The 23,555-nt window shown below is 39.0% G+C and overlaps 1 long non-coding RNA gene across 1 annotated transcript; it reads left to right on the forward strand.

The window, feature by feature from the left end:
* Window positions 1-1,288: 1,288 nt before the first annotated feature.
* On the forward strand, window positions 1,289-21,775 carry LOC147339993 (uncharacterized). The gene is made up of 3 exons (XR_015159460.1): window positions 1,289-1,455; window positions 14,264-14,396; window positions 21,468-21,775. It is a non-coding gene; the product is annotated as an uncharacterized LOC147339993 (long non-coding RNA).
* The last annotated feature ends 1,780 nt before the right edge of the window (window positions 21,776-23,555 follow it).

Below are 23,555 nucleotides of genomic sequence, written 5' to 3' on the forward strand. Positions count from 1 at the left end.
GGGGTCGCACAGAGTCGGACACAACTGAAGTGACTCAGCAGCAGCAGCAGCAGCATCAATAGATTTCTGCAGTTTTATTATGATATCTATAATTTAACTTTTATCTTGATTATATCTACCTTTCGGTCCTCCCCCACACAGCTATAAAGTGGGAAGTGTGATGACAACTTTATAGATGAAGAATTTACTGATCGTCGAAGTAGGTAACTTGTCCAAAGGTACATATTCAAATTGGCAGAACAGACATTTTAAAGCAAGTCTACTAGAATCTAAAATTTAGTGATGCTTCTCTGAATTAACACAAAACTTTTGTTTTATAGTCATGGAACCTTAAGAGTGGAAGAAGCAAGAAATGCCAAAACAATTTTGGCTTCATTGAAGAAATAAACATTGGTCAAGTTATGTAAAAGATAAAAATAATTTAATTTTCTTAGGCTCAAGTGATTTTTGGAGGTACATTAATATTCTTAGTTATAATTCATCTAGCAATCATTCTTTTAACTGCAATCTGACCTGAATTAACTTTCCATATTAGCTCAGCAAAAAGGACCTGAGCACGTGTTTTCTCTTGAGAATACTATGCAATAATCAACAAAGTTGATGTAAAAGAAAGACGGAAGATGTAGTGTTCATCTTTTGTTGGCCCAAGCCTTTACTAGTCATGGCTAATTGATTGGTGCTAGACAGGGAAAATAAAAATGTCGTGTACTTAACATTCTGCTCATGGGAGACTTGTTATATGATAATTTATTTATAAACAAAAAATAAAGACTTGAAAAAAAGATAAAAGGCAATGGGATAATTAAGAATCCAGGGCTGCCATGAACAGTTGTACAAGGTGTGCCTTGACCAAAAGTATTTGACATTGATGCAAGTGAGGCTGAAATCCAGTTAGAGTTCAGCTGTAAAGCCTATGCTTCCACCTGAGAAGATGGGCACTTTTCTAAATCTCACAAAGATGTTGAAACCATGGATTAAGCATTAGTTAAATCCATTTCATCTGTAACCTGCTGTCACTAATCAATGCCATCTTAATTGTTGGTACAAAAAACCTGCCTGTCTTCCAATCAGCTTGTACCCTAATAAGATGTTTGCACATGTTGTTTTCTAGGAGCTCGGAGTCAGCTGGTTTAGTTCCAGCTGAGCTGGTTAAGATTGGCTTTAATTGTCAAACCTTCAACTGGGCATGCACCAGCATTGGTTGGGTGACCTTTGGAATGCGTGAAGACCTGTAGCTTAGTTAGGCCTGAGCAGAACAAGGATTGTCACACCTCTTTCCAATCACTGCTTCCCACACCTCAAACCATTGCGCTGCTTTATTCCTTGTATCAGACGTACCATAAACCCCTCGCTCTGTGGTGGTAAAACTGGCTTTTTCCCCTCTTGGTACCTTGTGAATAAACCTTCTCTATGCTGCAAATCATTTCAGCTTGCTGTGCACTGGGCAAGAAAAAGGTAAGTCTTGGGCAGTAAGGGTGAGATTTTTTTTTTTCTTTTTTGAGAGTTATGTTTTATTCAAAAGGGCATTTTTAGAACATCAAGCCAAGGAGGCAGCATCTCCAGCAACCCAAAGAAAACTCCGAGGAGGTGGTGGTGGTGGCAGGTTATATAGAAGTTTTGTAGCAAAGGGCATGTAGTCTGATTTCAAAAGATTATGTTAATTTCAAGCTAAAGAATTTAGGGCTTTTCTATGTGTGGGAAGATGCAAGAAATTTTTTTGTTTGTTTGTTGAGAACAATGAATGCATTAAACCATTTTTAACCTTTCCTCTCAGGTATTCAGATGGATGTTTTTCTCCCTTTTTTTGCCTCTCTTCCTTTTCAAACATCTCCATGACTTTTAAATTCCTATGAGTTTTTGAGGTAATTAGCAAACAATGACCCATGGGACAAACTGGGGCTCATATCTTTTTTGTATGGCCTGCAAGCTAAAAAAGGTTTTTATATTTTTAAATGATTGAGAAAAATAAATGTCTTATGATAACTGGCAGTTACATGAAATTCATATTTCCGTGTACAAAGGCAAAGATTTCTTATAATGCAGTCATGCCCACTCATTTACGTATTGACTATGGCAGGGGTTCCCAGCCTCCAGTATCTAATGCCTGATGATCCAAGGTGGAGCCAATGTAATAATAATAAAAAGTGCACAAGAAATGTAATGTGCTTAAATCATCCCAAAACCACCACCACGCCCCATCCGTGGAAAAACTGTCTTCCATGAAATCAGTTCCTGGTGCCAAAAAAGGTTGGGGACCACTGGTCTATGGATCCTAACTGAGGGTTCTAACAGAATACTAAAAAGTACTAAGAGAGTTTAAGTTGGTACGCGGAAAACTGTATGGGCTGCTAAGCTGAAAATATTTTAGTTTCTGGACCTTTACCTGAAAAGTTTACTGACCCACGAGCTAGCAGGTTGGCATTGATTCAATGTGTGATATTGTTTCATTGTGTTTGTATTTCCACCAAGACCTTAATGCAGAAGTACATCTGAACTTATCAGGTGAGTAGTCAGAACTCTTGACACTATGGATCCCAACATTCATTCACTTCTGAATTCAGCCGTAAGCATGATCTTCATAGTCCCCACACTCAATCCCTCTTAACATACTAAGCTTCCTGACCATATACTGTCATACCTCAGAGGGTCTGCAGGTGCTCTGGGTTCAGGCCAGGGCTCAAGTCTCTTCTTTGGAACCTGAAAATTTATGACTTCAGACAATTGCTTATGTATTTAGGTTCGTGTTGTTGTTGTTGTTGTTGTTTTTAAATTTTTAAACAAGAGTCACTAACTTTCACAGAGGGTTGTTGTAAATAAACAAATTACAGAATATGAATTGCCTAAAAAATTATCTGATACCTAGTTTCTTTTCCTTTAACTTGTTTTTTCTTGGGAAATTCAATTTGATTTTTGAGGTAATTCAGGTGCCACCTGCACTGGGCAACCACCTTGGATCCTCTCAGGCAGAGCCAGGCACTTTTCCAACAATGCTGGTTGCTGCCCTGTGGTGCCATTGTCCTCCCAAAAGGGTATTTGGAACATAATAGAAATACTTAGAAGGTTGTTACAAAGGGTAATGATCTCAGTTATGAAAGTGTCTTAATCAAAGTGTAAACTCTCAGGAAATGTTTGCTGTTGATACAGTAATCTGTATTTGTAGCCCAGCTCTTCACCTAGTACCTGTCATGTGGTAAGAAGTTAGAAATACATGTGAGAAATGAACGATTGAATGGACTAGAGCAGAGTTCTCAAATTTTGGATTACATCAGAATTACCGAGAGGCCTTTTGAAAGGTTGTCAATCTTAGAGTTTTTTGATTCAGTAGATTTGAGATGTGGGTCAATAATGTTTGAGATGTGGGTTAATAATGAACATTTCTGACAAGCTCCAATGATGGTGACAATGCTGATCTGGAGACTGCATTTTGAGAATCATGACATTAGAAAATAAACAGATGCAGGTTCTTAATACAAACTGTTCCGTCACTTATCTGACCATCCAGTTTTTCCAGTTTGTTTTTCACATTTGACATTTTAGCTCCAAAATACTTTATACTTTTTTAGCCACATTCTTATGATAGGTGGAAGATAGTCAAGCTTATGAAGTGTGGATTTGAATCCTATTTGTAAATAGTACTTTGCGACTTGAAAAATCAGAGGTAAAATGAAACCTATGACACCATATCATTAGTTTATATTCTAATAAATGAAATGTTTTAATAAAATGAAGAGTTGAATACTTAATAGATATAAAACTATAAAATGAAAAATTAATGCTAAAGGTGATTTTTAAAGGATAGTAAGTAGAGGTACAATTCCATTGGCACCTAATTCACTATCTCAATTGAAACTTACAATTCATTAAGTTCATTATGCTTATTTCTTTTTTCATGTTCTAATTGAAGTGTAGTTTATTTGCAATGTTGGATTAATTTCTGCTCTGCAGCAAAGTGATTCAGCCAAACATATACATATTCTTTTTTTAATGTTCTTTTACAGTATGGTTTATCATAGGATATTGAATACAGTTCCCTGTGCTATACAGTAGGACCTTATTGTTTATCCATCCTACATATGATAGTTTGCATCTGCTAACCCCAATCTCACACTGCATCCCTCCCCAACTCCCCCACCCAGGTAACCACAAGTCTGTTCTCTATGTCAGTGAGCCTGTTTCTGTTCCATAGATAGGTTCATTTCTGTCATGTTTTAGATTACACATGTAAGCAATATCATATGGAGTTTGGCTTTCTGTGTCTGATGTACTTCACTTAGCATGATAATCTCCAGTTGGAACCATGTTGCTGCAAATGGCATTATTTCATTCTTTTTTATGGGTGAGTAGTATTCCATTGTATAAATGTACCACTTCTTTATTCATTTGTCTGTTGATGGACATTTATGTTGTTGTTTAGTTTGTTAGCTATTTTATGTATAGTTTGTATCTGCTAATTCCCAACTCCTGATTTATCCCTCTCTTGCATCTTTACCCTTTAGGAACCATAAGTTTGTTTTTATGTCTGAGTCTCTGTTTTGCAAATAAGTTCATCTGTATCATTTTTTCATATATCACAGATAAGCATGATAAGATATCACATGATGACTATCTTTCTCTGTCTGGCTTACTTCACTTACTCATCTCCAGTTCCACTCATGTTGCAAATGGCATTATTTTGTTCTTTTTTATGGCTGAGTGTTATATATTATTTCTTTATATTGTACTCTCAGAAGATTTTTTTACTATGGAAAATGATTATCAACAGTATTTTGAAATGGTTTATTTCATATGGTTTTATTGGTGACTGACTTATTTACAGAGGTATATACCGATACAATTTGTATAGACAAAGAAACACTTAGGGCCATAAATTGACTATAGATTGACTCTTTGACTATTGGGGGACCAACTGGAGGATGCCTTGGCACACTGAGCTTTTTCCAGTGCTCTTGGAAACCAGTGTTTTTATGCCATTGCTGTTGACTTTTGTTCATGTCCATTTGGGAATCACCTTTTTTTTTTTTTTTTCTTTATTCATGAATCTCAGAAACTAACCTCCCTATAGAAATGGTGGAGGATTCTTTTGGTATTTCTGAAGTGCTGGACAATTGTTCTTCCCGTGTCCTGAATGCTGAGAATATCTGCAAATATCTGATGGCCAGTAGGAAGCAGTGTGACTAAACTTTGGTTAGGTTTTTTTGTGTTTTCTTTTTTTTTTCTTGTCATTTTTCTTTAAACTCGAGTAGATTTGATTTACCATCTTCTGTTAATTTCAGTTGTAAAGCAAAATGATCCAGTGGTATGAATATATATATATATGTGTGTGTGTGTGTGTGTGTGTGTCTACACACATACACACACATGCACGTGCGATGTCTGAAAGTGAAAGTCGCTCAGTTGTGTCCTACTCTTTGCAACTCCATGGACAATACAGTCCATGGAATTCTCCGGGTCAGAATACTGGAGTGGGTAGCCACTCCCTTCTCCAGGGAATCTTCCCAACCCAGGGATTGAACCCAGGTCTCCCGCATTGCAGGCAGATTCTTTACCAGCTGGGCCACCAGGAAAGCCTACACGCAATGTCTACATACATATATATTCAATGTTAACTGTTGCTTTCCATCATGGTTTATCCTAGGGTAATATGTATCAGTCTCTGTGCTATGTACTGGAACCTTGGTGTTAATCCATTCCACATATCAGAGCTGACATCTGCTAGTCCAAACCTCACATTCCGTCAAGCCCCCGAGACCTTTTCTCCTGACTACTGCATGTCTGTTGACTATCTCCCTGGGTCTGTTTCCATTTAGTAGGTAGATCCATGTGTCATCTTTTAGATTACACGTGAAAGAGATATCCTGAAGGGTTTGTGTTTGTACATAGGAACATAGGTAGGCTAATCTCTAGTTGCTTCCAAGTTGCTACAAAGGGTATGGTTTTGTTCTTTTTTATGACTGAGTAGTATTGCATTGTAAGTATGTACCACAGTTTCTTTATCTGTTCAGCTGTAAATAAACATTGAGGTTGTTTCCCCATATAGGGCATTGTGAATTAGGCTATGAGGAACAAAGACATGGTTATCTTTCAGGATTAGAGTTTTGTCTGGATATATGTCCAGGCGTGGGATTGTTGGGTCAAATGACAATTACATGTTCTGTTTTCTGTTTTCCATAGGGGCTGTAGATGTTTCCATCCCCAGCAAGAGTGGGGGAGGCATTGAAACTTCCTCATGAGCATTTGTTATTTGTGGAATATTTAATGATGGTCATGCTGACCAGTGTGTGGTATTACCACATTGTAGTTTTGATCTGCATCTCTCTCATACTTAGTGATCTTGAGATTCCTCTCATGTGCCTATTGGCCCTTTTGTATTTCTTCTATGGAGAAATGCCTTTTAGGTCCTCAGGGTGTTTCTTCATTGGGTTGTTTGTATTTTGCTGTGGAGGTGTATGAGCTGTTTGTGCATCTTGGAAATGAAATCATTCTCATCATTGCATCCATTCCTAATAGATTGATCCTAATCCATTCCATCTGCTGGTTGTCTTTTTCTCTTTTTAACTGTTTTCCTTTGTGGTTGAAAAGTGTGTTAGTTTCTGTCTCATTTATGTATTTTGTTTTTATTTCTGTTGCCTGGGTTGACTGACCTAAAGTAGATATTGTTCCTTTTTATGTCAGTTTGATTGGCATAGTTGATCTTTTCATGGAGTTTTATGGTGTCATGGCTTATGATTAAGTCTTGAAGCCACCTTGAACTGACTTCCATGATATGATAAGTAGATGTGTTCTAACTTGGCAGAGTCCCATGGAGCTGTCGAAGTTTGCCTACACAACTGGCTGAAGAGACTGTCATTTGCCCAGTGTATATTCTTGACTTTTTTGTGGAAGATCCTTTGAGTTTAGGCATGCAGGTTCATTTCTGAGCTCTCTTTCCTGTGCCCTTTATTTGTAAGTCTCTTTTTGTGCTAGTATCAAGGTATTGGCATTACTGTACTATCATAGTAGTTTCCAAAGTCTGGGAGGGTTTCGCCTCCTGCTTTGTTCTTTTTCTTCAAGATGGCTTTGGGAATTCTGGGTCTTCAATGGCCCTCCATAAACTGTAAGATTATTTGTTGATATTTCACATTACTTGTAGTTGTTCTGTGTAAAATGTTATGGGTAACTTGAGAGGGGTCGCATGAAAACTGTAGGTTGCTTTTAGGAGCGTGCCTTCTAAAAATCTTAATTATTCCAAATCCATGAGCATGCAAGATCATTTCATTTCTTTGAATCATCTAGTTTCTTTTAATTTTAGTTTAGTTTCTCAACTTATAGGTGTCTATCCTTCCTGGTCAAGTTTGTTGCTAAATATTTCAATGTGGGCATGCTATTTTCAAAGATATGAGTTTTTTTCAATATCTCTTACCTGGTATGTCATGGTTAGTGGAGAGGAATCTCCCTGACTTTATTATGTTAATGTACTAAATTTCTTCAACCTGGGATGCGTGGATGGCACCAGTTTCGGTTCTTTGAACGTTGGGGCACCAACTGAAGGATGCCTTGGCACACCTAGCTTTTACCAGTTCTCTAGGAAATCTGTGTTTTTGTGCCATCACTGTTGATTTTCTTCATCTCCATTTGGTAATAGCCTTTTTTGTTTTATTCATAAATCTCAGAAGTAACCTCCCTGTACAAACGTTGGTGGATCCTTTCCGAATGTCTGATGTGGTGTACAATTGTTCTTCCAGTGTCCTGATTGTTGAGAATATCTGCAAATGTCTGACGGCCAATAGGAAGCAGTGTGACTAAACTTTGGTTAGGTTTTGTGTGTGTTCCCCCCACCCTTTCATTTTTTTTTTTTAATACTTGAAGTATAGTTGACTTACTATCTTCTGTTAATTTCAGTTGTAAAGCAAAGCGATTCAGTGGTGTAGATGTATATATACGTCTATAGATATGTCTGTATATATCAGTGCATGCATGCATATTCTATGTTAAATGTTGTTTTCCATCATGGTTTCTCCTAGGATACTTTGTGCTATATACTAGAACCTTGGTGTTAATCCATTGCACATATCAGAGCTGACATTTGCTAGCCAATACCTGGAAAAGACTCTGATGCTGGGAGGGATTGGGGGCAGGAGGAGAAGGGGACGAGAGGATGAGATGGCTGGATGGCATCACCAACTCGATGAATATGGGTTTGAGTGAACTCCAGGAGTTGGTGATGGACAGGGAGGCCTGGCATGCTGCAATTCATGGGGTCGCAGATAGTCGGACACAACTGAGCGACTGAACTGACTGACTGACTGACTGACTGACCTTATACTCCAACCATCCCCCAGGACCCTTTCTCTTGGCAACGACACATATGTTTCCCATCTCCCTGAGTCTGTTTCCATTTTGTAGGTAGATCTGTGTATCATCTCTAAGATTTTACATGAAAGAGATATCCTGAGGGAGGGGTTTATGTTTGTACATACAAGTCTAAGTAGGCTAATCTCTAGTTGCTTTGAACTTGCTACAAAGGTTATGATTTTGTTGTTTTATGACTGAGCAGGAGGGCCTAGAGGAGCTATCCCACATTGAAAGTCAGGAAGGGTGGTGGTGAGGAGATACCCCTCGTCCAAGGTAAGGAGCAATGGCTGCGCTTTGCTGGAGCAGCCATGAAGAGATACCCCATGCCCAAGGTAAGAGAAACCCAAGTAAGATGGTAGGTGTTGCAAGAGGGCATCAGCGGGCAAACACACTGAAACCATACTTACAGAAAACTAGTCAATCTAATCACACTAGGACCACAGCCTTGTCTAACTCAATGAAACTAGCATGCCCCATGCCCGTGGGGCAACCCAAGATGGGCAGGTCATGGTGGAGAGATCTGACAGAATGTGGCCCACTGGAGACGGGAATGGCAAACCACTTCAGTATTCTTGCCTTGAGAACCCCATGAACAGTATGAAAAGGCAAAATGATAGGATACTGAAAGAGAAACTCCCCAGGTCAGTAGGTGCCCAATACGCTACTGGAGAACAGTGGAGAAATAACTCCAGAAAGAATGAAGGGATGGAGCCAAAGCGAAAAGAATACCCAGCTGTGGATGTGACTGGTGATAGAAGCAAGGTCCAATGCTGTAAAGAGCAATATTGCATAGGAACCTGGAATGTCAGGTCCATGAATCAAGGCAAATTGGAAGTGGTCAAACAAGAGATGGCAAGAGTGAATGTCAACATTCTAGGAATCAGCGAACTGAAATGGACTGGAATGGGTGAATTTAACTCAGATGGCCATTATATCTCCTACTGTGGGCAGGAATCCCTCAGAAGAAATGGAGTGGCCATCATGGTCAACAAAAGAGTCTGAAATGCAGTACTTGGAAGCAATCTCAAAAATGACAGAATGATCTCTGTTCATTTCCAAGGCAAACCCTTCAATATCACAGTAATCCAAGTCTATGCCCTAACCAGTAACGCTGAAGAAGTTGAAGTTGAACGGTTCTTTGAAGACCTACAAGACCTTTTAGAACTAACATCCAAAAAAGATGTCCTTTTCATTATAAGGGACTGGAATGCAAAAGTAGGAAGTCAAGAAACACCTGGAGTAACAGGCAAATTTTGCCTTGGAATACGGACTGAAGCAGGACAAAGACTAATAGAGTTTTGCCAAGAAAATGCACTGGTCATAACAAACATCCTCATCCAACAACACAAGAGAAGACTCTATACATGGACATCCCCAGATGGTCAACAATGAAATCATATTGATTATATTCTTTGCAGCCAAAGATGGAGAAGCTCTATACAGTCAGCAAAAACAAGACCAGGAGCTGACTGTGGCTCAGATCATGAACTCCTTATTGCCAAATTCAGACTTAAATTGAAGAAAGTAGGGAAAACCACTAGACCATTCAGGTATGACCTAAATCAAATCCCTTATGATTATACAGTGGAAGTGAGAAATAGATTTAAGTGTCTAGATCTGATAGATAGAGTGCCTGATGAACTATGGAATGAGGTTCATGACATTATACAGGAGACAGGGATCAAGACCATTCCCATAGAAAAGAAATGCAAAAAAGCAAAATGGCTGTCTGGGGAGGCCTTACAAATAGCTGTGAAAAGAAGAGAAGTGAAAAGCAAAGAAGAAAAGGAAAGATATAAACATCTGAATGCAGAGTTCCAAAGAATGGCAAGAAGAGATAAGAAAGCCTTCTTCAGCAATCAATGCAAAGAAATAAAGGAAAACAACAGAATGGGAAAGACTAGGGATCTCTTCAAGAAAATCAGAGATACCAAAGGAACATTTCATGCAAAGATGGGCTCAATAAAGGACAGAAATGGGATGGACCTAACAGAAGCAGAAGATATTAAGAAGAGATGGCAAGAATACACAGAAGAACCGTACAAAAAAGATCTTCATGACCCAGATAATCACGATGCTGTGATCACTGACCTAGAGCCAGACATCCTGGTATGTGAAGTGAAGTGGACCTTAGAAAGCATCACTACAAACAAAGCAAGTGGAGGTGATGGAATTCCAGTTGAGCTATTCCAAATCCTAAAAGGTGATGCTGTGAAAGTGCTGCCCTCAATATACCAGCAAATTTGGAAAACTCAGCAGTGGCCACAGGACTGGAAAAGGTCAGTTTTCATTCCAATCCCAAAGAAAGGCAGGCAATGCCAAAGAATGCTCAAACTACCACACAATTGCACTCATCTCACACGCTAGTAAAGTAATGCTCAAAATTCTCCAATCCGGGCTTCAGCAATACGTGAACCATGAACTTCCTGATGTTCAAGCTGGTTTTAGAAAAGGCAGAGGAACCAGAGACCAAATTACCAACATCCGCTGGATCATGGAAAAAGCAAGAGAGTTCCAGAAAAACATCTATTTCTGCTTTATTGACTATGCCAAAGCCTTTGACTGTGTGGATCACAATAAACTGTGAAAAATTCGTGAAGACATGGGAATACCAGACCACCTGTTCTGCCTCTTGAGAAATCTGTATGCAGGTCAGGAAGCAACAGTTAGAACTGGACATGGAACAATAGACTGGTTCCAAATAGGAAAAGGAGTTCGTCAAGGCTGTATATTGTCACCGTGCTTATTTAACTTATATGCAGAGTACATCATGAGAAACGCTGGACTGGAAGAAACACAAACTGGAATCAAGATTGCCGGGAAAAATATCAATAACCTCAGATATGCAGATGACACCACCCTTATGGCAGAAAGTGAAGAGGAACTCAAAAGCCTCTTGATGAAAGTGAAAGGGGAGAGTGAAAAAGTTGGCTTAAAGCCCAACATTCAGAAAACGAAGATCATGGCATCCGGTCCCACCACTTCATGGGAAATAGATGGGGAAACAGTGTCAGCCTTTATTTTTCTGGGCTCCAAAATCACTACAGATGGTGACTGCAGCCATGAAATTAAAAGACGCTTACTACTTGGAAGGAAAGTTATGACCAACCTAGATAGCATATTCAAAAGCAGAGACATTACTTTGCCAACAAAGGTTCGTCTAGTCAAGGCTATGGTTTTTCCCATGGTCATGTATGGATGTGAGAGTTGGACTGTGAAGAGAGCTGAGCGCCGAAGAATTGATGCTTTTGAACTGTGGTGTTGGAGAAGACTCTAGAGAGTCCCTTGGACTGCAAGGAGATCCAACCAGTCCATTCTGAAGGAGATCAGCCCTGGGATTTCTTTGGAAGGAATGATGCTAAAGCTGAAACTCCAGTACTTTGGCCACCTCCTGTGAAGAGTTGACTCATTGGAAAAGACTCTGATGCTGGCAGGGATTGGGGGCAGGAGGAGAAAGGGACAACAGAGGATGAGATGGCTGGATGGCATCACTGACTTGATGGACGTGAGTCTCAGTGAGCTCCAAGAGTTGGTGATGGACAGGGAGGCCTGGCATGCTGTGATTCATCGGGTCGCAAAGAGTCGGACACGACTGAGCGACTTATCTGATCTGAGCATTCTGTTTTATGTATGTAGCACAGCTTCTTCATCCGTTCATGTTTCAATAAACATTGATGTTGTTTCCACTACTAGGGCACTGTGAATTGTGCTGTGATGAAAATATGTATGCATGTACCAATCTCAATTAGAGTTTTGTCTGGATATATGCCCAGGAGTTGGATTGTTGGTTCATATGGCTATTATTTTATGTTCACTTTTCCATTTTCCTTAGTGGCCATAGCAGCTTCTGTTTCCAGCAAGAGTGTAGGAGGCATTTCTACATTCTCTTGAGCATTTGTATGTGTAGAGTTATTTAACGATGTCCATGCTGACCAGTGTGAAGTTTTACCACATGATAGTTTTGATTTCAGTTCAGTTCAGTCGTTCAGTCATGTCCGACTCTTTGCGACCCCATGAATCACAGCACGCCAGGCCTCCCTGTCCATCACCAACTCCCGGAGTTCACTCAGACTCACGTCCCTCAAGTCAGTGATGCCATCGAGCCATCTCATCCTCTGTCGTCCCCTTCTCCTCCTGCCCCCAATCCCTCCCAGCATCAGAGTCTTTTCTAATGAGTTAACACTTCACATGAGGTGGCTAAAGTACTGGAGTTTCAGCTTTAGCATCATTCCTTCCAATGAAATCCCAGGGCTGATCTCCTTCAGAATGGACTGGTTGGATCTCCTTGCAGTCCAAGGGACTCTCAAGAGTCTTCTCCACCACCACAGTTCAAAAGCATCAATTCTTCGGTGCTCAGCCTTCTTCACAGTCCAACTCTCACATCCACACATGACCACTGGAAAAACCGTAACCTTGACTAGACGGACCTTTGTTGGCAAAGTAATGTCTCTGCTTTTCAAAATGCTATCTAGGTTGGTCATAACTTTCCTTCCAAGGAGTAAGCGTCTTTTAATTTCATGGCTGCAGTCACCATCTGCAGTGATTTTGGAGCCCAAAAAAATAAAGTCTGACACTGTTTCCACTGTTTCCCCATCTATTTTCCATGAAGTGATGGGACCAGATGCCATGATCTTCATTTTCTGAATGCTGAGTTTTAAGCCAACTTTTTCACTCTCCCCTTTCACTTTCATCAAGAGGCTTTTTAGTTCCTCTTCACTTTCTGCCATCAGGGTGGTGTCATCTGCATATCTGAGGTTATTGATATTTCTCCCGGCATTCTTGATTCCAGCTTGTTTCTTCCAGCCCAGCGTTTCTCATGATGTACTCTGCATATAAGTTAAATAAGCGCGGTGACAATATACAGCCTTGATGGACTCCTTTTCCTATTTGGAACCAGTCTATTGTTCCATGTCCAGTTCTAACTGTTGCTTCCTGACCTGCATATAGGTTTCTCAAGAGGCAGATCAGGTGGTCTGGTATTCCCATGTCTTCACGAATTTTCCACAGTTTGTTGTGATCCACACAGTCAAAGGCTTTGGCATAGTCAATAAAGCAGAAATAGATATTTTTCTGGAACTCTCTTGCTTTTTCGATGATCCAGCAGATGTTGGCAATTTGATCTCTGTTTCCTCTGCCTTTACCTGTCTCTAATTTTTAGCGATCTTGAGTTTCTTTTCTTGTGCCTGTTCACCTTTTGTAGTTCTTCTGTGGAGAAATGCATATTTAGGACCTCAGCCTATTTTTTAATTGGTTTGTTTGCATTTTGCTGTCTGTGGCAGTGTATCAGCTTTCTGTGTGTAAGTCCTAGTTGCAACAGGGTTCAGAGGAATCTGTGTAATATTCTGTCAAGGTGAACTCTGTGTCAATACAATACTTATATTAGCAATACAGTACTCTCTGTCAGCAATACTTATATTAGTCTTATCAGATGGGGAATATTTGACTAGCCTTCCATTAAAAAAGTTTGGACTTGTAAATCAAATAAAGGAGCCCACAACAATGCCAGTAATAATGTTTTATTGCTATAAATGCACTGACATCTTACTTTCTTTACATGCTTATACAGGGTTACAGAAGATGAGTCATGAAAATGGTGGTATTTTCCAGCATTAGGAAGCAATCCCTAAATCAGAAAGAAACCTTTTTCCAGCTGTCTCATTCTGTTTTAAATCCTGTATTATGATCATTTATGAAATGAATCAAAGAGAAAGAGAACCATGGAATTCTAAACTCTTGTGCCTCCTTGGTGCTAAATTTGTGTTTTAATCAGATTGAGCATATATGGGTCTCAACGTTAAGAAATATTGTAGTGAGACTCAGCAGGAATAATGGGAGAAAATTAGGACCATAATTACCCAGAAAGAATCCTGTTGCTAATATCAGGGAAATTTGGTTTAATGTGAGTATTTCTAATGAGATCTTGTTTTGTAAGGTCTCATGATGGACAGGGAGGCCTGGCGTGCTGCGATTCATGGGGTCACAAAGAGTCGGACACGACTGAGTGACTGAACTGAACTGAAGAACTCAATGGGAAGGAATCTGTACTTGTTATATATAATGCTCTGGTAAGTAGTTAAAGTTCCCAAAATCAGAGAGCAAGTTCCTAAAGAGCAGACAGCATGCCTTATTTTGATTTCTTTGCAGTTAGGGTATTGTTGTCTTTCATTAAGCCATATGCATACAACATTATTACCAACACAAATTTCAGGGTTTGAGACATGGGTACCAACATGAAGTATAAAAATCTTTGTCTTAAAGGAGTTAATGAATGAGTTGGAGAGCAAATATCCACCATACAGTGTGACAAAGTATTCTGTTAATAGTAAAGTAAATTATTGGAAAATAAGCAGGGTCAATAGAGAGATCACCTGAACTGACAGGAGTGAATTAGAAAATAAAATATGTTTGTAGCAGTTGCTACTAAGGGGTGGAGATGTATTCTTAAAAGGAGATTAGAATGTGCTCAAAGACTGTATATCACCTGATGAATTTGGGACACAAAGTGTCTGAACATGGATGAACCATATACTTCATATGGATGGAGGGCAGAAAATGATCAACAAGTAGGCCATGGATGAAAGTTTTGACTGTGAGAACCTTTGAAAGATTTTAAGGAGTGTGGTACTGAAAGGAAGACTAACAGATAGCTGCAGTAATCCATGTGAATAAGTATGGTCAGAGCCTAAAGCAGGGCATTGACTGGAAAAAAATCTGAGAGGAAAAGACATCAGAAAATATTTTGGAATAAAATTCATCACGGTGGAGATCATTTGGTTGGGGATTGAAGTAGAGGACTATTTATGTAATGGAGGCCAGATTTTTGGTTTTGCTGACTTGTATCTTCCCAATATGTTGCTGACGCTTAGTACATAGATTCCAAGGAAATCGTTTTTTTTTTTTTTTTTTTTTCAAATAAACTATAAGACACAGTTGATTTGCTGAGATATTTCTCCCAATGCCTCTTCTCAGTTCAGTTGCAGGCACTGTAGTCAGTTTTCTATACACATTTTCAAAGTCTCACCTCCAGTGTTTATCTCTTTGCTTCTCTGAGAGCTTTCTTGGGTGCAGCTGACTATTTGTAAGGCTGCATTCAGGCCCACCAAGAAATTCTAGGGATTAAACACCTCCATGGATATCCCTCAACCATTGACAATTAGGAGTGGTAAATACATGTGCCAGCTTTCTCATTCCTCAGTGGGATAATCTGAGATCTATTCTACACAGTATTCTACACAGTTTCCACAGTGTGATTGAGATCCAGTTGCTCATAGCAGTAACCCCTTCTTAAGTCACCTTTGACTCTTCATTTCTTGTGTCAGCATCCCAGTTCTTAGGCTTCCTGGGCTTACTTCTCAAATAAGCCATCTGCACCACAATGTCCTGCCAGAGTTCTATTACTGGGGAATCAAATCTAATACAGGTGGGAGGTGATTAAGTAGATTTTTGAGAGAAAATTGGAATCCTCCTTTCGTAAGAAAAAAAGGTGCTAACATGATAAAACAAATTCCAAATCCACTCGAGTTGCCAAATGAGATAGAATAATCTCTTTCCAATAATAAACAGAGAACTTAAGTTACATTTTTTTTTACTGCACACTGAAGAAAGACCATTGAAAATAATGTTACTCTCCTAATCCATTACCCTAAACGATCTCAGTCATCTCTCTCCTTTGATCCAAGTGATCTGACAGCCTCACTTTGGGTGGAGTGCCTAAATCCAAAGCCAGTGCACAAAATATAGCCAGTCCAGAATCTGTTTCATTTATGTGGTTGATCAGGAATTCTCTCCTGTACTTCAGTTTTCTTCTTTCTGAAAAGCAAGTGAAGTTCACTTTTGACCAGTTGGAACTGAGATAGTATATTAGATCTAAATAAATTCTTATGTATTTTTGACAGAAAACATTCTTATAGCTCTCTTCGAGGTCAAATAAATCATGCCCACAGAAGATTAATCGTAATAATTAAACACATATTTCTCTGATGTTGCACTCAGTTCCTCATTAGAAGCCATAAGGAGTGACATATGAAGAAAATGTAAATCCAATATACAGTATGGTGATTAGAGGTAATGCTGTATTTTACACTTGAAATTTGCTAAAAGAGTAGATTAAGCATTCTCACCACAGGCACACAAACAGTAACAATGTAAATTGATGGATGTGTTAATTAGCTTGATTGTGGTAATCATTTCACATTGTGTATGTATTATAGATTAAATGATCAATCCTACCTCTCAAAATATTCACATTGTACAACCTAAATATATACCATTTTGATTTGCCATTGATACCACAATAAAACTGGGAACCATTTGTATTTCAAAAAGTAAAAAATTAAAGGACCCAGCCCCAATTTAGACTTGATCACTGATGTAGAATCTGAGGCATAGTTTTCTAATTTTTCACACACAGCTCAATGTTGGGGAAAAGATAAATGATTAAAATGCATAGAAAGTCTTTATAAACTATGTGGGTAGCCATTCCTCCTCCAGGGGATCTTCCTGACCCATGCACTGCAGGCAGATGCTCTACCACTGGGAAGCCCCATAAACTATGTACCACTATATAAATTAAATAGTACTGTCTGGAAGTTCTTAAATTCCAGGCATTGCTTTTTGGATGAATCTTGTTTGAAGCTATTGGGGAACAACTTGCCACCCTAATATCTCTTTGGCGTGTGGATTATTTCAAGCTGAAAATACCCAAGGCCCCAAAGACTCAGGAAAAAACTTTGACCTTCCTCCTAACTGCCTAAAATCATTTAGACAGTGGTTCAGAATAGAGCTATCACCAGAGATCCCTGCAAAGAATGTGGGTGAGATGTGGTGGGGGAAACTCTAGGGCGGCCTGGAGTCCACTCTGTGTCCCATGGTCTCTGCAGGGCCCAGCAAACACTGGTTTACCTACCATTTGCTTTTCCATCTCCATATGAATGCCTTCCTTACTTTTGAAGTCCCAAACCACTACCCACAACATTTTCTTTTGCCTTTAGCTAACAGTGGTATTTTAAGTGAGGGTTTTGGCCATTTTGCCAATTGACTTAGTTTCGTAGGGTTTCTCCCATGTGTGTATGTTTTTAAACATTTCTTTGATTTTTGCCTGGTAACCTTGCATGTCAATTGAATTCTTATACCAGCTGGAAGAAACTTGAAGGGAAGAGGAAAATATTTTCCTCCCCGATACAGGAAAGTTCTAGTAAAAGGTTTAAGTATGGTAGAAACATGATTGAATCATATGTTTTAGGAACAGAAATCATATAGCAGGGGCCCATAAAAAGAGATCTTCAAAAGACAAGAGATGGCAGAAAACTAGGTTTTACACTGCTTCATGTTGTAGGTCAAAACCTTGACGAAGATCCTAGCAGTGAGCATGCAAGAGAAGAGAAAAAGGAATGAAATGTTTTCAGGATTATTTAGCTAGAGAAGATCAAAAGGGAACTTGAAAGCAGTGCTGTGATTGGAAAGTGGCTCAATAAAGCTGCCTTTGATAGAAATACAGAGTTGGGATCAGAAAGATATTGGAGAATGAGTTACTAATTTACCTTTCCAAATCCTGGATTATTTGAATTAAATTATGACATTCAAATATGATTTCCTAAAAGAATTTGTGCTTAAAAATTAGGTGTAAGTTGAGCTGTAGGAGTTGCTTGTATATTTTTGAGATTAGTTGTTTTTCAGTTGCTTCATTTGCTATTACTTTCTCCCATTCTGAAGGCTGCCTTTTCACCTTGCTAATAGTTTCCTTTGATGTGCAGAAGCTTTTAAGTTTAATTAGGTCCCATTTGTTTATTTTTGCTTTTATTTCCAATATTCTGGGAGGTGGGTCATAGAGGATCCTGCTGTGATGTATGTCGGAGAGTGTTTTGCCTATGTTCTCCTCTAGGAGTTTTATAGTTTCTGGTCTTACGTTTAGATCTTTAATCCATTTTGAGTTTATTTTTGTGTATGGTGTTAGAAAGTGTTCTAGTTTCATTCTTTTACAAGTGGTTGACCAGATTTACCAGCACCACTTGTTAACGATACAAAAGTCTACAAGCAATAAATGCTGGAGAGGGTGTGGAGAAAAGGGAACCGTCTTACACTGTTGGTGGGAATGCAAACTAGTACAGCCACTATGGAGAACAGTGTGGAGATTCCTTAAAAAACTGGAAATAGAACTGCCTTATGATCCAGCAATCCCACTGCTGGGCATACACACTGAGGAAACCAGAAGGGAAAGAGACACGTGTACCCCAATATTCATTGCAGCACTGTTTATAATAGCCAGGACATGGAAGCAACCTAGATGTCCATCAGCAGATGAATGGATAAGAAAGCGGTGGTACATATACACAATGGAGTATTATTCAGCCATTAAAAAGAATACATTTGAATCAGTTATAATGAGGTGGATGAAACTGGAGCCTATTATACAGAGTGAAGTAAGCCAGAAAGAAAAACACCAATACAGTATACTAACGCATATATATGGGATTTAGAAAGATGGTAACAATAACCCTGTGTACGAGACAGCAAAAGAGACACTGATGTATAGAATAGTCTTATGGACTCTGTTGCAGAGGGAGAGGGTGGGAAGATTTAGGAGAATGGTATTGAAACATGTATAATAACATGTATGAAACGAGTTGCCAGTCCAGGTTCGATGCACGATACTGGATGCTTGGGGCTAGTGCACTGGGACGACCCAGAGGGATGGTATGGGGAGGGAGGAGGGAGGAGGGAGGAGGGTTCAGGATGGGGAACACATATATACCCGTGGCGGATTCACTTTGATATTTGGCAAAACTAATACAATTTGTAAAGTTTAAAAATAAAATAAAATTTTAAAAAGGTGTAAGGTTTTAGATTTATAAATAGGAGTGAAAGCATCAGTGTCTTTTTCAATAGAAATCTAAGAGGAAAGTTTCCAAAAATATAAGTCATTATATACCTGGTCAACACAGGCAAGAAGTAGAGGAAGAGACCACAGAAAGATCTTCTTAAAAAAAAAAAAAAAAAAGCAAAACAGACTCTGATATCAGAGAAGGAAGTCATGAAAGTAGAAGGGGAGAGCTTTAAGAAGGACATAGAGCTCACAAAGCTAAAGTCTGCAGAAATACCAGAAAATAACATTGGACTAATCCTTACAAAATGAGAAATTGAGGGAAGGTCAGTGATTAACCTTGATATTGAGTTTTTATTTCTGTGGTTTTCACTAAATGTTCCCATAAATTGATTCCACTACATAGGAAACAAACTATGATTCAAAGTTAAACACTATGTTTTGTAGAAAGCAACCAAAGATTTAATAGTATGAGCCCATTTTAGGTTTTGTTTTCACTTTACATACCTTTTTAACATAAGTGACTGGATTATTGTTTGTATTTTGAAATATTTTATGTATTTCTGCAACATTATTCAATAACAAGGACACTGAAAATTTTAATAAGCATTAATAAATAATTACTGTATATTTCAAAATAAGACCTAATGCTTTCAGTTGTTTAATTGTTCCTTGTAGGCCTTCAATATACAGATATTTCAACCTTGAAAAAGTGAAAGTGAAAGTCGCTCAGTCGTGTTTGACTCTTTGCAACCCCATGCACTATACAGTCCATGGAATTCTCCAGTCCAGAATACTGCAGTGGGTAGCTGTTCCCTTCTCCAGGGGACCTTCCCAACCCAGGGATCAAACCCAGGTCTCCCATGTTGCAGGTGGATTCTTTACCAGCTGAGTCATGAGGGAAGCCCAAGAATACTAGAATGAGTAGCCTATCCCTTCTCCAGTGGATCTTCCCCACCCAGGAATTGAACTGGGGTCTCCTGCATTGCAGGTGGATTCTTTTACCAACTGAGCTATCAGGGAAGCCCTATGTTTCAACCTTATGTTTCACTAAACCTTTGTCTTCTGATTGTATAATCAATTCAGTATGAAGCTCTTGCCAATACTTTCTGTGTAGAACACATGTCAAGTGTTTGGCATCAGAATTTTAAGGTTATTTAGTCTTTATGATTATCACACATCACATTCCATTTTGCCATCAAAATATTTGAGCATTTAATTTTAAACAGCTGGAAAAGAAAGTAGTGCTTTCAACTGAATTTCATTGATTCCTAGTAATCAAAACTTAGGCATCCATATCATAAAAAACAAATAAAGGCTGTAAAAGTGTTCCAGATTAAAAGAGACTTTATCAACATGACAATGAAATGCAATATCTGATCCTGGACTAGATCTTGTACTAGAAGGAAAAAGTGCTAAAAAGGACACTGAGGGTCAGTTAACAGTATTAGAATACAGACAGTAGATTTAATAAAAGTATTTTATCCATGTTAAATCACTGAAGTTGACAACTGTACTATTACAGTTATTAACCGAATATCCCTATTCTTAGGAAATTCAGAAATATGTACTGAAGTATGTGGGATACTTCATGGGAATAAAAACCATGATATCTGCAGCAGGCCTTCCAAGAGTTTAGAAAAAAACTTTTTGGGTGGGGAGCAGACAAATAATAAAGAAATGGGGTGAAATGATAAGAACAAGTGAAAAATCTGGGCAGAGGTTATATGGATATTATTTGTATTATTTTTGGAACTTTTCTTTAAGCTTTACATTAAAAATTAAAAATGTGCAAAAAAAAAAAAAAACTAGAGTTTGTAGATATCATTATCAGTCTGGAGAATTCAGTAAGAAATATGCAGATGTCATGACACTGATAAGGAATAGAATGTATTTGTATCTACAACTGAAGTAAAAAAAAAAAAAAAAAAAAAGAAAATACTTGTTGCGTAAAGAAAAATCTTGTATAAGCTATAAATTTTTTTATTTAATTTTTTTTTTAAAAAAGAGACTGCTTACTACATATACAGTGAGCTGGCTGGGCCCTAGTGTCTGGGAAGGGAGTCTTATGTTCAGGGGACTGTTAACATGGACATATAGGAAGGGGGTCATTTATCCTCTCACCAAACTGGACATTCTTGACCTTGATGGTTAGAGACGTAAAAAATAAAAATAAAAATAAAAAAAATAAAAAAAAATAAATGAGAAAGACATAAAAAATGTTGACATATTGGTAGCTTTGTAAGCAAGTCTTTGAATTTCAAATAAGGGCTTCTCGTATTACATTTTCAAGTAATAATTCAAAATTTATTTGCAGTTTTATAAGATTCTACTTAAAAAAAAAAAAAAAAAAAGAAGAAATGCAGTAGCCATCATAGTCAACAAGAGTTCTCAGTGCAGTACTTGGATGCAATCTCAAATCGACAGAATGATCTCTGTTCGTTTCGGAGGCAAACTTTGCAATATCACAGTAATCCAAGTATATGCCCTGACCAGTAATGCTGAAGAAGCTGAAGTTGAATTAGTCTATAAAGACCTACAAGACCTTTTAGAAATAACACCCCAAAAGATGCCCTTTTCATTATGCTATGCTAAGTCACTTCAGTTGTGTCCGACTCTAAAAAAAAAAAAAAAAAAAACTTAGGCATCCAGTATTCTTTATCTCAGTGGTTCTCAAACCTCAGTGACCATTGGAATCCCAGGAGGGCTTGCTGGATACTACCTTAGAGAGTCTGGCCCAGGAAATTTGGTGCAGGGCTGGCATGTGCTCTATAACAAGTTTCTAGGTGGTGCTAATGAATCACTTGAAGAACCATCGTTCCTAGTCAGGGACAAGCAGGATTCAGCTGCTAAACAAATATATATCAAATGATGGTTTAACATGCTAGCAATCAAAGTCCAAAAATTCAAAGTCCCAAGTAGAGTGAGACAATTATGTAATAAGTATTTTAATGGGATAGTTTTTGATGTTAAAATAATACTTTAAAAAATTTATTATAATCTAGTTGACTTTCAGTTTAATTTCTGCTGTACAGCAGTGACTTTTATATATATATATATATTCTTTTTCATATTATTTTCTGTTATGGTTTATCACTGGATATTGAATATAGTTCCCTGTGCTATACAATAGGACCTTATTGTTTACGCATTCTATATATAGTAGTTTGACTCTGCTAATCCCAAACTTCCAATCCATCCCTCTACCACCAGCCCTCCCTTCCCCTTGGCAATCATGTCTGTTCTTTATGTCTTAGAGTCTGTTTTGAAGACAGGTTCATTTGTGTAATATTTTACGTTCCACATAAGTGATATATCTTTCTCTTTCTGTCTTTACTCGGTATGATAACCTTTAGGTCCATCCATGTTGCTGCAAATGGCATTATTTCATTCTTTTCAAGGGCTGAGCGATATTCCATTGTATGTGTGTAACACATCTTCTGTATGTACTCATCTGGCAATAGGCATTAAGATTGTTTCCATGCCTTGGCTATGAATAGTGCTACAATGAACATTGGGGTGCATATATATCCTTTTGGACTATGTTTTCCTCCAGATACATGTCCAGGAGTGGGATTGCTGGATCATATTGTTATTTTATTACAGGAGATAGGAATGTATGAGGAGGGCATGGCAACCCATTCCAGTATTCTTGCCTGGAGAAGGACAGAGGAGGCTCGTGGGCTGTAGTCCTTTAGGTCGCAAAGAGTGAGACATGACTGAGTGACTAAGCACAGCACGGGAATGTATGCTCCTTGCATATGGATATGTAATTCCCTCTCCCCACACTGAGATCTTTGCCCCAGAGAAAGAGAGTGCTGAAGCAAGGGGGGCCCGTGCCCAGACAGAGATCCATTGGACTGACTGTGCAGCCATAGATGTCTCCACTCAGATGCAGCCAAGTCCTCTCTGTTGCTCACAGTCGCTTACTGCCCTCAGCCTTCGCCACCACCTCCTCCGTAGGGGTGGCAGGCTCTCACGTGGGCTTGTGAGTAAGAAATTAGGGGTGAGCTGTGGCAGAGTGGCTACTGTCAGGTATCTCTGGTGGCCTCTGGAGTGCCACTTGAGGAAGTGCCCATAGTGGCTGCCACTGCTCACCCAGGCTCTGCCCTGGGATCGGGTCTCCTGTGTCCTCTGATCAAGTCTTTTCCCCTGGTTGTGGAAGGACCATAGCCAGTGTTGTACTGTGCAGCAAGGCGGTTGCAGGAAACCTGACAGCCACCAAAGGGGACCTTTCTCTGACCTGCCTCTGGGGCAAGTTCTCTTTGTCTCTAAGAGCAAATCACTGTACCCCACCTCCCCTGCTCCCACCCTGTTGTGGGAGCACTCTGCAGTGCCAGAGGCCCCACAGGATTGCTCTGAGTGTAGGGGGAAGGGCGGTGAGGTGTGGTGGACTGGCTGCTGT

The sequence above is a fragment of the Bos grunniens genome, chromosome X (genome assembly GCF_055505025.1).
Source record: "Bos grunniens cultivar Pamir isolate PY7600 chromosome X, Bosgru_T2T1.0, whole genome shotgun sequence".
Classification (NCBI taxonomy): Eukaryota; Metazoa; Chordata; class Mammalia; order Artiodactyla; family Bovidae; genus Bos; species Bos grunniens.